Source organism: Scyliorhinus torazame, chromosome 4 (genome assembly GCF_047496885.1).
Source record: "Scyliorhinus torazame isolate Kashiwa2021f chromosome 4, sScyTor2.1, whole genome shotgun sequence".
Classification (NCBI taxonomy): Eukaryota; Metazoa; Chordata; class Chondrichthyes; order Carcharhiniformes; family Scyliorhinidae; genus Scyliorhinus; species Scyliorhinus torazame.
This window is the reverse complement of record NC_092710.1, coordinates 51363383-51381458: the sequence shown is the minus strand read 5'-3', so window position 1 is coordinate 51381458 and position 18076 is coordinate 51363383. Positions and strand designations below refer to the sequence as shown.

Here is an 18076-nt window from a genome sequence, read left to right as displayed (position 1 = left end):
CCGAACTAAATGTAATCTTCAAAGTTTTGAAGTCTCAGTGCAGGTCCCTGAGTAAACAGTTGTCACATCACAAGTCACTGGTAAAAAGCGAGTATAAGCTGTAGAATTTGAGAAAGGAAGCCAAAGGGAGGCTGCCGGTCTGCTTGCGAGGGAAATGTGCTGGTGAGGCTGAATGACCATTGAAGGAAATTCAAAAGATACAATATGAGACTTTGAAGTGAGCTATAAGACTGCGTTTGGAATGGGCCCTGGAAGCGCAGTCGGTAGAGCATCTGACTTTTAATCTGAAGATCGATGGGTTTAAGTCCCTGCCTGGGCTTCAACTTTGTCTCAAGGCGTTTTTGTTCCCAATGAACGACAGGAAAAAAGAATAAAGAATGCAGGGTGCTTTGGGGAAAGTGGATGAACCGTGACAACGTCGTGTTTGCCAAATTGCAATTGCCGTCGACAACTTTCAAGAATTTTTGCTAGATTTTCAGTTCATGTAACAACTCTATTGGTCTTGTCCTGCATTATTCCACTTTAGTTTTGTGGTCATGTTTATTTACTTTCACTTCACAAAATATTTCCTGTTTGATTACTTCTTCCCTGCAGAATGCTATAATCTAATAACTTTCAGAAATAACTGCAATTTTTACAGTTTCAAAAGCCCAGTGCCGATGAATATTTTAATTTGCACTCTCAAAGTCAGCATGAGAAATCAACAATACTGAGCGGTAATCAAAATAATGGAAATCTGTTCCAAACTTGCAGAGCTGGTTTGCAAGTTGGTGCTGTGGCTGAGATGGTTAAAGTTCCTGTCTAGTAAACAGGCGATCCTGAGTTCAAATCTCAGCAGTGCCTTTATACCTTTATGTCAAAACAAGTAACCTCTTATGAAAAGCTCCCAATTTAATGGTGTATGCAGAATATATTGGCAAAATCTCCATGGCACTAACCTTGAAGGTGCTTTCCCTACTCTTATGTCAAACCTTTCATAGCTCCATTTTTCACGCAACTTCCATTTTCTCATCTACTCCATTGCATTTACTCCTCACTTCAGCTCTGATTAAGGATCTCACGGATTTGAAATGTTAACTCTGTGTCTGGCTCCACATATATCATCTGATTTTCTGAGCTTCAATCCTATCATGTTTAGCTTCTCATGCAGATTCGCAACATCCGCAGTATTTTCTTTGAATGCATGACAGGATTTACCTCCGGTATTCCAGAAGGAACGTTTTGAAAATTTATCAGCGATATCTGTAAGCAAAGATTGAATGATTAAATGATTTACTCTGATGAAGAATGACCCAACCTTGAAACGTTAGCTCGGTTCTCTCTTCACAGATGCTGCCAGACCCACTGAGATTTTCCATCATTTCCTGTTTGTTTCCAGATTTCACATCTGCAGTAATTTGCCTTTTTATTGGACAATATATGTTGCTGCATGTCAGCAAGAACGATTTGGGCGGGATAAAGCTTGAGGCGTTTTCCATTAAGATGTGGAGTTGACAGATCTATTTACGCCCTGAAACTTTGCGATTTGCATAATTTGCGGTTTACAAAATGAGCTTACTTGCGTTCACACTCTGCCACAACAAACAACAGATGACACCCTTTATTCCCTCTCTTAAAATACAATCTGTATCTCTGTAGCTTCCCACTCATATCTCAGCGACCTAACCGTAATCTTCAATGTCTTGAAGTCCCAGTGCATTATCGCTGGGTAACAACAGTTGTCACATCACAGGTCATTGGTAAAATACGAGTCCAAGTTGAAGAATTTGAGAAAGGAAGCCGAAGGGAGGCTGCCGGTCTGCTTGCGAGGGAAATGAGCTGGAGAGGCAAAATGACCAGTGAAGGAAAATCAAAAGATACAATATGAGACTTTGACGTAAGATATGAGAGCATTTAGGAAATGGGTCCTGGGAGCTCAGTTGGTAGAGCATTAGACTTTTAATCTGAGGGTCCAGGGTTCAAGTCCCTGTCAGGGCTTTGATTTTGGCTCAAGGCATTTGCTTCCCAATGAACGGTAGGAAAAAAGAATAAAGAATGCAGGATGCTTTATGGAAAGTGGAAGGACCGTGAATAACGTCGTGTTTGCCAAATTGCAACAGCCGTCGCGAATTTTCAAGAATTTTTGCTAGATTTTCAGTTAATGTAAAACTCTCTCCTGGTCTGGTCCTGCATTATACCACTATAGTTTTCTGGCCATGTTTAATCACTTCCCAATTCGCAAAACATTTCCTGTTTGTTTACTTCTTTCCTGCAGAACTGCTATAAACTAATAACTTTCAGCAAATAACTGCAATTTTGACAGTTTCAAAACCCCAGTGCACTCACAAAGTCAGTATGAGAAATCAACAATGATGCACGATCAATTACACTCAAGACGAAGTGATTTCATAACTGAAGGCTTTAATCGACTAGAACTGTTTCCCAGCAGCTTCGGTGCAGAAAGTGAAGGCTGCTGGGACGGCACCAGTTCTTATACTCCACCTGTCAGGGCGGAGCTACGTATCAACAGCCAATGGTAAACTCCTAGGTTTAACCAATGGTCATCAGCCTCTTAGGTACAGCAATACCTGATAATACCACATTCACCCCCTGTTAAAAAAGAGTCCGGCGGGGGTGGTGGCCAGTGGTAACAGTCGCCTTTAACATGGTATGATCAGATATGGAGGTACTGTGATACGTCCTTACAGAGCTGTCGAGAATATTTACAAATTGTTTGTTCACGGTTAAAGTCACAGCGAAGCAATCAGTCGATCGGGTGACCTGGTCGTCCTTCTGGACAGTCTGGGCTTCGGTGGTGATTCTGGTGGGGGTCCAGGTGGTTGCGACTCCGGGAGTGTAGCTTTAGCCTCCCTGGCAGCTTCGTCACCCCTAGGCGGCGCTGTTGGGGCAAACGGTTGACACGGGGGGGGTCGCCTGTAGGGGGCATCGGTGGGTGGGCAGGCCTAGGCAGGAGCGGCGGGAGTACTGACCCTCCAGTGAGGTGCTGTCAGGGGGGTGGGGGTGGGGGTAATGGTCCGGGTGCGTGTGGGGTTCCGGCGGGCGCCAGGTCCCGGAGGGAGACTGTATCTTGCCTGGCGTCAGGGAACGCCACAAAGACGTACTGGGGGTTAGCGTGCAGCAGGTGGACCCTCTCGACCAATGGGTCCAACTTGTGCGCCCGCACATGCTTCCGAAGCAGGATGGGTCCGGGTGTCGCTAGCCAGGTTGGGAGCGAGGTCCCGGAGGAGGACTTCCTGGGGAAAACAAGGAGACGTTCATGAGGTGTCTGATTGGTAGTTGTACAGAGCAGCGACCGGATGGCGTGGAGGGCCACCGGGAGGACTTCTTGCCAGCGGGAGACTGGGAGATTCCTGGACCATAGGGCCAGTAGAACAGTCTTCCAGACCGTTCCGTTCTCCCTCTCCACCTGTCCGTTTCCCCGGGGGTTGTAACTGGTCATCCTGCTTGTGGCAATGACCCTGCTGAGCAGGAATTGACGCAGTTCGTCGCTCATAAAGGAGGACCCCCTATCACTGCGTATGTACGCAGGGAAACCGAACAGTGTAAAGATACCCTGGAGGGCCTTGATGATGGTGGTTGCGGTCATGTCGGGGCAGGGGATGGCGAATGGGAACCGGGAGTACTCGTCAATCACGTTCAGGAAATACGTGTTGCGGTCGGTGGAGGGGAGGGGGCCTTTGAAATCCATGCTGAGGAGTTCAAAGAGATGGGAAGCCTTTATCAGGTGCACCCTCTCTGGCCGGTAGAAGTGTGGTTTGCACTCCGCGCAGATTTGTCAGTCCTTGGTGACTATCCTGACCTCCTCGATGGAGTTGGCAGGTTGCGGGTCTTGATGAAGTGGAAGACACGAGTGACCCCCGGGTGGCAGAGGTCCTCGTGGAGGGCTCGGAGGGGGTCCACTTGTGCAGTGGCACAAGTGCCGTGGGACAGGGCATCAGGAGGCTCGTTTAGCTTCCCCGGACGGTACAAGATCTCGTAGTTGAAGGTGGAGAGTTCTATCCTCCACCGCAAGATCTTGTCATTTTTAATCTTGCCCCGCTGTGCATTATCGAACATGAAAGCAACCGACCGTTGGTCCGTGAGGAAAGTGAATCTCCTGCCGGCCAGGTAATGCCTCCAATGTCTCACAGCTTCAACTATGGCTTGTGCCTCTTTTTCGACCAAGGAATGGCGCATTTCGGAAGCGTGGAGGGTACAGGAGAAGAAGGCCACGGGCCTGCCCGCTTGGTTGAGGGTGGCCGCCAGAGCTATGTCGGACGCATCGCTCTCGACCTGGAAGGGGAAGGACTCGTCGATGGCACACATCGTGGCCTTTGCAATGTCTGCTTTGATACGGCTGAAGGCCTGGCGGGCCTCGGTCGACAGGGGGAAGGTTGTGGACTGGATTAGGGGTCGGGCTTTGGCTGCGTAGTTCGGGACCCACTGGGCGTAGTAACCGAAAAGCCCTCGACAGCGCTTCAGGGCCTTGGGGCAGTGAGGGAGGGGGAACTCCATAAGGGGGCGCATGCGCTCAGGGTCGGGGCCTAAAACTCAATTTCGCACTACGTAGCCTAGAATGGCTAGACAGTCGCTGTTGAATACGCATTTATCCTTATTGTACGTTAAGTTAAGGATTTTCAGGTTAGCTCTATTTGGAGTTGCGGAAGAGCCGGGAGTGCAGGAGGCGAAAGAGGCCGACGTTGTGCCCTTTGCGTCCCTAGTAGCCCGGCGCAGGATCCTACTCATGTGGAAGGAGGCGAAACCCCCCGGACTGGAGGCCTGGGTAAATGATATGGCGGGGTTCATTAAACTGGAGCAGATAAAATTTGCCCTGAGAGGATCGACTCAAGGGTTCACCAAGCGGTGGCAGCCATTTCTCGACTACCTAGGGGAACGTGAGAGGGAAGACAGATGACCAGCAGCAGCAACCCAGGGGGGAGGGGGGGGAGGGGGCGGGGGGGGGGGGGGGGGTGGGGGTTTTAGTTTAGTTTATGTCAAAAGATAATGGGGTTTTGTTATTTGTGTATTGTTAAACATTTCTGTATTGTTACGTTTGCTTTGTAAGAGGGGAAAAATTGTTGTTTGGGAAAAAATTTTCAATAAAATATATTTTTTTAAAAAAGTTAAGGATTTTCGCGGTCTGGAGAAATTTACGGAGGTTGGTGTTGTGGTCCTGCTGGTCATGGCCGCAGATGGTGACGTTATCCAGATACGGGAACGTTGCGCGGAAGCCGTACTGGTCAACCATTCGGTCCATCTCTCGCTGGAAGACCGACACCAAAGGGAACTCTTAAAAATTGATAGAGCCGCCCATCTGCTTCGAAGGCAGTGTACTTGCGGTCACTATTAAGGAGGGGTAGCTGATGGTAGGCGGACTTGAGATCCACCGTGGAGAAGACCTTGTATTGCGCAATCCTGTTTACCAGGTCGGCTATACGGGGGAGAGGGTACGCGTCCAGCTGCGTAAACCTGTTGATGGTCTGACTGTAGTCGATGACCATCCTATGTTTCTCCCCGGTCTTTACCGCCACTACTTGAGCTCTCCAGAGACTGTTGCTCGCTTCGATGACCCCTTCCCTCAGCAGCCTTTGGACCTCTGACCTGATGAAGGTCCGGTCCTGGGCACTGTACCGTCTGCTCCTGGTGGCGACGGGTTTGCAATCCAGGGTGAGGTTCGCAAACAGGGAAGGCGGGTCGACCTTAAAGGTCGCGAGGCCGCAGACATTAACGGGGGGTATAGGGCCGCCGATTTAAAGGTCAGGCTTTGCAAGTTACATTGGAAGTCCAACCCCATGAGTGCAGCCGCGCAGAGGTGCGGCAGGACAAAAAGGCGGAAATTGTTGAATCTCCTGCCTTGGACAGTGAGATTCGCTAGGCAGAACCCCTTTATCTCCACCGAGTGTGACCCGGAGGCCAGGGAGATCCTTTGGTTTACAGGGTGGGTAACAAGTGAATAGCGCCTTACCGTGTCGGGGTGAACAAAGCTTTCCGTGCTCCCAGAGTCAATCAGGCAAGATGTCTCGTGGCCGTTGATGAAGACCGTCATTGTTGCTGTTGCGAGTGTCCGAGGTCGACTTTGGTCCAGTGTCACCGAGGCCAGATGAAGCAGTTGCGATTTCTGATTGGGCAGCGTTTCGTCGGTTGTGCTGGGGGCCTGGGGCCCCATCCAAGTTGGCGTCTCCCATGGGTCGCACATGGTGATCGGTGATGGACAAGATGGCGGCGGGGATGGACAAAATGGCGGCACCCACCCGTCCAGCGTGGAGTCCGGGGGGCAAGATGGCCGTGCCCATGGGTCGCATGTGGCCCTAGGATAGTGGGGTGGCGGTGAGCGCTGGCCGGTCGGGGCCTGAAGGGGGGGTTGGCGCGGCGGTCCGGAGTCGCTGGAGACCGCGGCCACAGCGTGGGCCTGGCAGACCCCCACAAAGTGGCCCTTCTTGCTGCACCCTTTGCAGGCGGCGGTGCAGGCCGGGCAGCGCTGGCGGGGATGATTCACATGCCCACAGAAGAAACAGCGGTGCCCGGCGGCGTTAGCGGGCCGTCTCGCAGCGCAGGCCTGCGCTGTCAGGGGAAGGTCTGTGGGGCTGCCGCTGTGGGGTGCCACGCAGCCCAGGGGGCTGCTGCGCGGTCGGGCGCATAGGACTGCGTGTTTTGGGAGGCTACGTCCATGGACCCTGCCAGGGCCCATGCCTCTCCAAGTCCCAGGGTGTCCTTTTCTAATAGTCTTTGGCGGATCTCAGAAGAGCTCATACCTGCTACGAAGGCAACCCTGATTAAAAGTTCCGTGTGCTCGCTCCCTGAAAATTGCGGGCAGCCACAGTTTCGGCCCAGCACCAGTAGCGCCCGGTAGAAAGCCTCCAACGATTCCCCGGGTCTTTGCCGTCTCGTTGCAAGCAGGTGACGTGCGTAGACCTGATTTACAGGGCGGATATAATGTCCTTTTAACAGTTCGATCGCGGGATCATAGTCCTCCGCCTCCTCGATAAGGGTGTAGATCCCAGGGCTGACCCTTGAGTGCAGGAGATGCATTTTCTGTCCTTCGGAGGGGGTACCTCCGGCCGTCTCGAGGTAGCCTTTAAAGCACGCCAGCCAGTGTTTAAATATTGCAGCCGAGTACTCCGCGTGGGGGCTGAGTTGTAGGTACTCCGGTTTGATTCGGAGATCCATCCTTCCAGCTTAAGTGTAGTTGATTAAATTGATGCACGATCAATTACACTCAAGACAAAGTGATTTCCTAACTGAAGGCTTTAATCGACTAGAACTGTTCCCCAGCAGCTTCGGTACAGAAAGTGAAGGCTGCTGGGATGGCACCAGTTCTTATACACCATCTGTCAGGGCGGAGCTACGTATCAACAGCCAATGGTAAACTTCTAGGTTTAACCAATGGTCATCAGCCTCTTAGGTACAGAAATACCTGATAATACCACAAACAATACTGATGTTTAATCAAAACAATTGAAATCTGTTCTACACTTGCAAAGCTGTCTTGCAGATTGGTGCTGTGGCTTAGATGGTTAAAGCGCCTGTCTTGTAAACAGGAGATCTTGAATTCACATCTCAGCAATGCCTTTGTACCTTTAGGTCAAAGCATGTATCCTGTGAAGAATGCTCCTCATTTAATGGTGAACACAGAAAATGTTGGCAAAATGTCTGTGGTGCCGACTTTCAAGTTTGCTTTCCCTTGTTTTAATGTCAAACTTTATTCAACCTTCCATATCTCCCATTTTTCACGCAACTTCCATTTTCCTCATCGACTCCATTGCATGTACCCTCGCTTCAGCTCTGAATAAGGAACACACGGATTTGAAACATTAACTTTGTGTCTGGCTCCACAGACATCCTCTAATTTTCTGAGCTTTAATCCAATCATATTTAGTTTCTCATGCACATTCACAACATGTGCAGTATTTTCCTTTGAATGCATGACAGGATTGACCTCAGGAAATTTTGAATGTCTGTCAGCGATGTCTGTGAGCAAAGATTGAATGATTAAATGATTTACTCTGATGAAGAGTGACCCTGCCTCGAAACGTTAGCTCGGTTCTCTCTTCACAGATGCTGCCAGACCCACAGAAATTTTCCATCATTTCCTGTTTTTTTACAGATTTCACATCTGCAGTAATTTGCCTTTTTATTGGACGATATATGTTGCTGCATGTCAGCAAGAACGATTTGGGCGGGATAAAGGATGGGGCGTTTTCCATGAAGATGTGGCGTTGACAGATCTATTTACCCCCTGAAACTTTGCGATTTGCATAATTTGTTACTTTACTCGATGAGCTTACTTGCGTTCACACTCTGCCACAACAAACAACAGAGAACACCCTTTATTCCCTCTCTCAAAATACAATCTGTATCTCTGCAGCTTCCCACTGATATCTCAGCGAACTAAACATAATCTTCAATGTCTTGAAGTCCCAGTGCATGTCCCTGGGTAACAACAGTTGTCACATCACAGGTCATTGGTAAAATGCGAGTCCAAGTTGAAGAATTTGAGAAAGAAAGCCGAAGGGAGGCTGCCGGTCTGCTTGCGAGGGAAATGAGCTGGAGAGGCTGAATGACCAGTGAAGGAAATTCAAAAGATACAATATGAGACTTAGAACTGAACTATGAGAACATTTTTGTAATGGGCCCTGGTAGCTCAGTCAGTAGAGCATCAGACTTTTAATCTGAGGGTCCAGGATTTAAGTCCCTGTCAGGGCTTTGATTTTGGCTCAAGGCATTTGCTTCCCAGTGAATGGTAGGAAATAAAAATAAAGAATGCAGGATGCTTTATGGAAAGTGGAAGAACCGTGACAACGTCGTGTTTGCCAAATTGCAACAGCCGTCCAGAATTTTCAAGAATTTTTGCTAGATTTTCAGTGAATGTAAAACTCTCTCCTTGTCTTGTCCTGCATTATACCACTGTAGTTTTCTGGCCATGTTTAATCACTTCCCAATTCGCAAAATATTTCCTGTTTGTATACTTCTTTCCTGCAGAACTGCTTTTAAATTAATAACTTTCAGAAATAACTGCAATTTTTACAGTGTCAAAAGCCCAGTGACGATGAATATTTTAATTTGCACTCTCAAAGTCAGCAGGAGAAATCAACAATACTGATGTTTAATCAAAACAATTGAAATCTGTTCTACACTTGCAAAATTGTCTTGCAGATTGGTGCTGTGGCTTAGATGGTTAAAGCGCCTGTCTTGTAAACAGGAGATCCTGACTTCAAATTTAAGCAGTGCTTTCATGCCTTTAGGTCCAAGCAAGTAGCCTGTGAAGCAATGCTCCCAATTTAATGATGAATGCAGAAATTGTTGGCAAAATCTCTGTGGCACCGACCTTGAAGTTTGCTTTATGTCAAACTTTATTCAAACCTTCCTAAGCTCCCATTTTTCACGCAACTTACTTTGTCCTTGTGGTGAACGTATTGCTACTACAATTCACCACTGCATTGTATTGTATTATGTTGATGCCCTTGTGGGCTCCGCCCCCTCAGGGGTGGTATATAAATCTGCAGCTTGTAGGCGGCACTCAGTACAGAGCAGTCGCAGGCAGGCACTACTAATCGTCTCGTGTGAATTGATGGTCGCATCAATTTAATAAGCTAAGATATCGCAATGGAAGCCACCCTCACACCTGATCGACTGGAACTCGACCCACAGGCAACTGAAGCCAAAGGAATCTTTTCACACTGTCTCCGCTGCTTTGAGGCCTACCTCGCCGCCTCCTCCTCGCCCGCCGTCACTGAGGCACATTAGCTGAGTCTCCTCCACGCCCGGGTGAGCCACAGAATCTCGGTACAAATCGAAGACGCGACCACATATGCAGACACGGTCGCGATCCTGAAAAGACATTACGTGAGGCCGGTGAATGAAGTGTTCGCGCGGCATCTCCTCACCGTACGTTGTCAACGCCCCGGGGAAACGCTGGAGGAATATCTACGCGACCTGAGGGTACTCACTCGAAATTTTAACTGCAAGGACGTCACGGCCTCGCAGCACATGGAACTCGCCATCCGGGACACCTATGTGGCTGGAGTCTGCTCCAACTATGTCAGACAGCGCCTGCTCGAAAAGGGCGCCCTCGGCCTAGACGAGACGGTAAAACTATCCACCTAATTAGAGGAAGCCTTCCATAGCCTAAATGCTTTCCCCTCCGACCACGCGATTTCCTCATGGGCAGCGGAGGCGTGACCATCACCCGGCCCGAGGGTGTCCCAGGTTCCTTGATTGCGTCTTCGATTAGTCCCGAGGGTGGCCCAGGCCTGTGCCGCGCGGCTGCCCGCCCAACCTGGGGGGTGGCGCCTTCCTATTTCTGCGGCCAGAACCAGCATCCCAGGCAGCGTTGCCCAGCTCGCAACACGACCTGCAGCGACTGCGGCAAGAAAGGACATTTTGCCAAAGTCTGTTTGGCCCGACCCAAAGTTTCAAAATCGCAGGCCCGACTCACAGGTCCGCAGACCCCGCAGCGTGGCTGTGTTCCTGCCGGTACCGCCCCCTTCTGATGTGTCATCCGCCTCGTGCTATCCGTGGGGGCCGCCATTTTTAACACTACTTTACACGTGCGACTCATGGGGCCGCCATCTTGGCCGATATCTTCAACGCCACCCGACACGTACGACCGACGGGGGCCGCCATTTGACCGCCATCTTCAACGCCGCCCGACACGTGCGACCGACGGGGCCGCCATCTTAGCTGCCATCTTGGGACCACCCCGCTACCACCGACCACGCCAGCTACCTGCAGCTTGGCGCTGTCACTCTCGACCAGTCACGGCCCAAGCACCTCAAGAACTCCATGATGACCGTTTGGGTCAATGGGCACGAAACGCCCTTTCTGTTTGACTCTGGGAGCATGGAGAGCTTCATCCATCCGGACACGGTAAGGCGCAGTTCCCTCCAGATTTCCCCCGCATCCCAAACAATCTCCCTTGCTTCCGGATCACATTCAGTGCAGATCCAGGGGTACTGTGTCGCGAACCTCACGATACAGGGCGCCGAGTACGCCGATTTTAAACTCTATGTCCTCCCCCATCTCTGCGCTCCTCTCCTGTTAGGACTGGATTTCCAGTGCTACCTCAGAAGCCTGACCCTGAAGTTTGGCGGACCCCTACCCCCTCCCACCGTATGTAGCCTCGTGACCCTTAAGCTCGCCCCTCCCTCGCTCTTTGCGACCCGACTGTAAACCCGTCGCCACCAGGACAGTGTACAGTGCCCAGGACAGGACTTTTATCAAGTCAGAGATCCAGCGGCTCTTGAGGGAGGATATCATCGAGGCCAGTTATAGTCCCCTGGTGGTCGTCAGGACCGGGGAAAAGAACCGGATGGTTGTAGACTACAGCCAGACCATAAATCGGTACACGCAACTCGATGCGTATCGCCTTCCCCGCATAGCGGTCATGGTTAATCAGATTGCACACTATTGGGTTTTCTCCACGGTAGATCTGAAGTCCGCATACCACCAGCTTCCGATCCGCCCGGAAGACCGCCACTACACTGCCTTTGAGGTAGACGGCCGCTTCTTCCACTTCCTCAGGGTCCCCTTCGGCATCACCTAATGGGGTCTCGGTCTTCCAAAGAATGTTGGACCAAATGGTTGACCAGTACTGGCTGCGGGCCACGTTCCCGTACTTGGATAACATCACCATCTGCAGCCATGATCAGCAGGACCACGACGCTAACCTTCAGAAGTTCCTTCAAACTGCCCAAGCCCTCAATCTCACCTACAACAAGGAGAAATGCGTTTTCCGCACCCATCCTCCAGCCATCCTCGGCTATGTCATGGAAAACGGAGTCCGAGGGCCCGACCCCGACCGCATGCGCCCCCTCCTGCAACTCCCCCTTCCCCACTGCCCCAAGGCCCTGAAAAGATGCCTGGGGTTCTTTTCATATTATGCCACGTGGGTCCCCAACTATGCGGACAAAGCCCTTCCACTTATCAAAGCCACCATCTTTCCCCTGACGACTGAGGCCCGCCTGGCCTTCAGCCGCTTCAAGGCCGCGATGCATGCAGTGGACGAGTCCATCCCCTTGCAGGTGGAGAGCGATGCGTCAGATGTCGTCCTGGCCGCTAACCTTAACCAGGCAGGCAGGCCCGTGGCCTTCTTTTCCCGTAATCTCAATGCCTCCGAGATTCGACACTCCTCTGTCGAAAAGGAAGCTCAAGCCATTGTGGAAGCTGTGCGGCATTGGAGGTTCACCCTCGTCACCGACCAACGGTCGGTAGCCTTTATGTTCAACAACACACAGCGGGGCAAGATCAAGAATGATAAAATCTTGTGGTGGGGAATCGTATTCTCCACCTAGAATTACGATATTGTGTATCGTCCGGGGAAGCTCAACGAGCCCCCAGATGCCCTGTCCCACAGCACATGCACAGTGCACAAGATGACCGACTTCGGGCCATCCACAATGACCTCTGTCACCCGGCTTCTCCACTTCATCAAGGCCCGCAACCTGCCCTACTCCACCGAGGAGGTCAGGGCCATGACCAGGGACTGCCAAGTCTGCGCTGAGTGCAAGCCGCACTTCTGTCGGCCAGACAAGGTCCACCTGGTGAAGGCATCCCGCCCCTTTGAGCGCCTCAGCGTCGATTTCAAAGGGCCCCTCCCCTCCACTGACCGCAACGTTTATTTTCTCAACGTCGTTGACGAGTACTCCTGTTTCCCCTTTGCCATCGCATGTCCCGACATGACCTCGGCCACTGTCATTAAGGCACAGCATCTTCACCCTGTTCGGTTTCCCCACTTACGTCCACAGAGACCGGTGCTCCTCGTTTATGAGCGATGAGCTGCGTCAGTACCTGCTCGGTAAGGGCATTGCCTCGAGCAGGACTACCAGCTACAACCCCCGGGGAAACGGACAGGTGGAGAGGGAGAACGTGACGGTATGGAAGGCTGTCCTTCTGGCCCTACGATCTAGGAATCTCCAAGTTTCCCGCTGGCAGGAGATCCACCCCGACACGCTCCGCTCCATTCAGTCGCTCCTCTGCCCAGCCACGAACGAGACCCCTCCCGACCGTCTGTTTGTCTTCCCCAGGAAATCCACCTCCGGGGTCTCGCTTCCGTCCTGGCTGACAACACCGGGGCCTGGCAATGGAGTATTTGAAAATGAAGAGGAAAGCTCTTTCCATCATTTTACAGGGGACAGGGGTGGCAATTTGTGTCGTAGGCGATGTTGCTATGAGGGGTACTCACTTAGAAAGAATGGACATAAAGTCCTTGCTCTCTGTCTCGGTCTGAAGCCTGAATAAGCAAAACTACACGAAACCCAGGGCAATATGAAGCTACAATTTGAGAAAGGAATCCAGTCCCTCCTACTTTTTGATCAATGATCTTTGTTGCATCACAACATCATCTATCATTGTTCCATTGTCCTGTCAGTTAGAATGATCTACCTGCAGGAGTTGCTGCTTCAGACACTGACCATCCCGACTGACATGGCCAAGGATCTCTGCTCCCCCTCCCCAAGACCTCCCCACCCCGTCCTCCCACAGCCACCCCACAAGGAAAATGGGTCCTGGTGGTGACGACCAACCTCCACACCGCTCTGCCAGAGTCTAGGCTTGACCACACCCCACCTTTCACATCCGGCAAATTCACCATCCCCATCTTCCCCACCCCCCACCTTCTGTGTATTCCACATTCCTCATTCCCAACATTCCCCATCCCTGATGTACCACATTCCATACCTTCTCCTGGCGCCACCTTCCCAATCATGAATGTTCCACATTGGACACCTTCGCCATCCCAACCTCTGTTGATCTGGTTATAACTATGGCGGTCAATATGGCCGCCTTCCTTAATCATTATTATGTTTACATTTAGAGTCGTCAGGTATCTCTCGATACCGCCACAAGGTTCAAACCCGAATACTGATCAAAGAGCCAGTACACCAGTTAGTTAGTTCAATGTCAATACTATTTATTTACACACACAGTAAGATCTACTCATGCACAACAGTACTACAAACTAAACTATCTCTAACGCTAACGCCTATACTTAACTTCGGGCGTCCACTCAGCCAGAGGAACAATGGCCGTTGTTCGGATCTGAGGCTGTTGGGTTCGAACAGATACAGGAGAACAGCTAAGGTCGTCCGTCTGGTAGCGAGCGCTGACCTTGGACTTACTTGCTTCTGGTGATGCTGGTGGATGGGTGTCTCCGCTTTGAGAGCCAAGTCCAAGAGAGCAAATCTCTCGTGGGGGTTCCTTCTTATACTTGGAGGGGCTTTGCGCATTTAGGCGGGCCTTAAACTTGGCCCCAATTAGTTGGGCCGCTTCTCGATCATTGTTATCGATCTTGTCCAAGAAAGGGGTGGGTGCCCTGATGGCTGGGCGTGAAAGGGGTGGGTGCCCTGATGGCTGGGCGTGAAAGGGGTGGGTGCCCTGATGGTTGGGCTTGTCCTAGGTGGCCGTTGGCCTGGCTTTGTTTGTGTCTTTCTGGTGCCGGGATGTCTGAAAAATGAAAATCGCTTATTGTCACAAGTAGGCTTCAAATGAAGTTACTGTGAAAAGCCCATAGTCGCCACATTCCGGCGCCTTTTCAGGGAGACTGGTACGCGAATTGAACCGTGCTGCTGGTCTGCCTTGGTCTGCTTTAAAAGACAATGATTTAGCCCAGTCTGCTAAACCAGCCCCAGTAACTATGTATCTGTGTACATATCTGTGCACTGTATCTGTGTACTGTAACTGTGGAACTATATCAACTACCTGAGTGTTAGTCCTTTGTTTCTCGGAGACGGGCCATCAATATGCTAATCGACCCAAACTGATGCAGGCCATTTGGTGATACAAAAGCCAGAATCTCTATCACCCTGTCTGTTAAAGGTACTTGTCAGTATACGTTTAGTAAATAAACTTTGATATTACTCTTTGCTTGTGCAACACACAATCATTTTGTTCCACCTGGTTTTGGTACCATCACAATAGTTGATCTCCATCGTTGTAATTGACTTCAATGATATTCTTAAGGGTGCTTGCAATCTCCTTTTGTATCTGAGCAATCTTTGTATCGGTAGCCATCTAAAATGGCCACCTGCAAAGGATCACGGGAATTGTGGTCAGCTTGGACACAGACAGGTACACAGCCTCTGTGTATTGTGCAAAGAAGCCAGGCCTGACTGAAACTTATATCCACTAAGAGTCAATCACCATGTCCCCCAGCACACTCAAGTTTGAATCAAGGTGTTACAACGGTAGCAGACTAACCGGCGCCACTTCCTGTTATTTGGAAAGGCCGATGTGCCTATGACAATGGTAGCTAGGACCTGCCCAGCCACCGAGGTATCCGCCCCTAAATGACTAGGGTCAAAGAGTGTGATCGAAACCCTATCGATCTACTGGATCTGCAGTTAGGACCGCCCAAAGGGGGCAAAAGCCCAGGGGGATAAGAAGAACTGCAAACCGAAAGATCGGCCTCTTTTGAACCAGCCTGTGTGTGACCAATTGCAACATATCAACTAGCCAACTTCAAGGACCCGTGATCGCTACCAGAAGGACGAGTCCAGCCGAGATGAACCTGAAGACTTCCAACCGACCCACGTGGACACAGATAAAGGCCTGATCTCTCGCACAGAGCCAGTCACCCCGAAGTGAAGTAAAGGTCATCTTTGGGATTAGGTCTAATTTAGTGCGTAGTCGCGTGTATCATTGCATATAGATGTAAGTCTTGTGTTATTCAGAAAACTGTCTTTGAACTAATACTCCAGTTGTGCGGTCATTCAGTCAATACAGGAAACAGCTTGTGGTTCACAGAGAAATAAAGATGTCAACACAGTCAATATGGATGTTGTCTTTAAAGTCTGATTCCACTTTTCAAATGCCACCTTTCTAAAGCTCCTTCTGATGCTGGATGATGCACTTTATTCCTCAGCTATTAATAACTTCCCTGAATAATGTTGCCATAAAATTGGATCCCTGATCCGACGAGATATCTTTTGGTAGCCCGTTTGAGGCAAAAACAAAGTTAAGTCCTCTACAATCTTTTTTGCTGTAATATTTTGCAACAGAATTGCTTCCGGAAATCTAGCAAACACACCCATTATTGTCAACAAACATTGATTTATTTTTAACGTCTTAACAATTGAGGCCTCAACAAATGTTTCCTCAAATGCAAGAATGGGTATGAAGGTAGCTGGCTTGATTGTTGTTTAAGATTTTCCAATACCAATCAAGTATGACATGTATGGCAAAGTTCAACGACATCCCGCTGCAGGACAGGCCAATGAAAATGTTTTTGTATATTTGCTGGAGTTGTCCTTACTCCTAAATGACCCCCTACAGGAATCTCATGTGCTACCCACAGAACTTCATTTCTATAACGCACTGTTAATACCATGTGATCAAGCTCTGACCTTTTATCATCAACCTGAGCATTTAAAGGGCTTCACTTCCTTATTAATACATTATTTATTGTGTAATAACACTCCTGGCTACTCAGATTCTATCTCTGTGTATGCTTTCTGATCAACTTTATCTCTGAATTCCTCTGTTGTAATTCTCCTAATTTTCTGGAACTAAAGATATGCGGAATTTTCCGGTCCACCAGTCCTGCACGTCGCACCCCCGTCGGCAGCAGGATTCCCCATTCCCGTAGCTGGCCAATGGAGTACCCGATTGTGGGCCGACCCTCGCCGTCAGCAAACGTGGTGTGGGTGTGCTACCGGCGGGCCGGAGTATCCGCTGACAGAGAATTCCACAGCTGAACTCCACCCTCCACTTGCTCTTGTTCTTTATCAGTCATCTGGTTAAAGGCTGGACCTGATAAATGAACCTCAATCTCGCTATCCGTACTCCTTGTTTTCTCCGCCTCATGTCTCAACCTGTGATTTTGTGATTTTATTCCCACACAATCTAGTAACACCACTCGGATATGATTCTTGAAACACCTCAGTCGCTTCACTTTCCACTGCCTTTCAACCACAGTAGGCATCACTCGCTATATAATTACCCACGAAGGACTGGACCTGCCTGTAAAAGATAATTACCCTGCAGCCACTTCACCAGTTTTACATAATGGAATACGACACACTTCATTGTGATCCCACATTTTACCACTTTATCGGGCAATTTTAATCTGAACTACATACCTCTGTCTCTCACCCATTAAAGATTGACTTCCTCCTGTATGCCTGAAGGTCTTAATCTCTTTACATACCCACCTTGTCGACATGTGTAAACCCGACCCCACATCTAAAATATTTAAACAAACCAGTTAGTTTATCCTGTTTGTCTTCCTAGTTTTTATCTTAAGACATCAACACCGTGACTTTGTGGATCCAAACTTATTACAATGAAAACATTGAACTTTTCTTCAATCTCTTCCACACCCAGACGATTCCTTTCTGACCTGAGCTGAAAAGTCATCAATATCTCCGAGACTTGCTTTGCCTTCACTACCTGCAGTCTTCTCATTTCCCCAGCTCATATCCTTCACAGTTTAAAATTGATGTTGAACTACAAACCTTGATTTATGAACTAATTGACAGTGCTCTGCTGCCAGTCGAGTAATTTTAACCCTTTGCTCTTTCACAGCAGTTCTCACTACTATAGGAAGTGAATCTTCACATTGGTCAACAAATAACTATGTCCCCATGGGTTTCATGCGTTCGGTCAATTTTTAATTCTCTTAACCACATATCAAAATTATTTTGTTTAATTCTTTCAAATTACATATACGTCTGACATGATTCCTTCCATAGATTTCTAAACTTTCATCCATAGGAATCTGGCACTAGTCCATATGCATTTAATTGGCTTTTATCACCTCATCATAATCCCTAGATAACTCCTCTGCTAACAATGCAAACACTTCACTCGCTCCATCTAACAATTTTGTTTGAACCAACAATACCCACATGGTATTTGGCTAATTTCACAACGAGACAAAAGACGTTTTTCGACATCTTTCTCGTCAACCGTAGGAAGTTCATGAATATATTCAAACATTTTCACTTGAGGCTTTTGACAAAGAGGGGTCCTGCCTTCTTCTGAACTTGCCTCTGTAGTGATCTCTGTATATGTATATACATAAAGGGTTAATAGTTAGTCAGTACAGTCAACTGATCACTAGAGGACAACACTAATAGGGGGTATAAATACAGGCTCAATCTGT

The 18076-nt window shown here is 49.2% G+C and overlaps 2 non-coding genes across 2 annotated transcripts; both read left to right on the top strand.

The window, feature by feature from the left end:
• Positions 1–769: 769 nt before the first annotated feature.
• trnat-agu (transfer RNA threonine (anticodon AGU)) lies at positions 770–843 on the top strand. Its single transcript has one exon. It is a non-coding gene; the product is annotated as a tRNA-Thr (tRNA).
• Positions 844–1904: 1061 nt separating this feature from the next.
• Positions 1905–1977, top strand: trnak-uuu (transfer RNA lysine (anticodon UUU)). The gene has a single exon. It is a non-coding gene; the product is annotated as a tRNA-Lys (tRNA).
• Positions 1978–18076: the final 16099 nt, after the last annotated feature.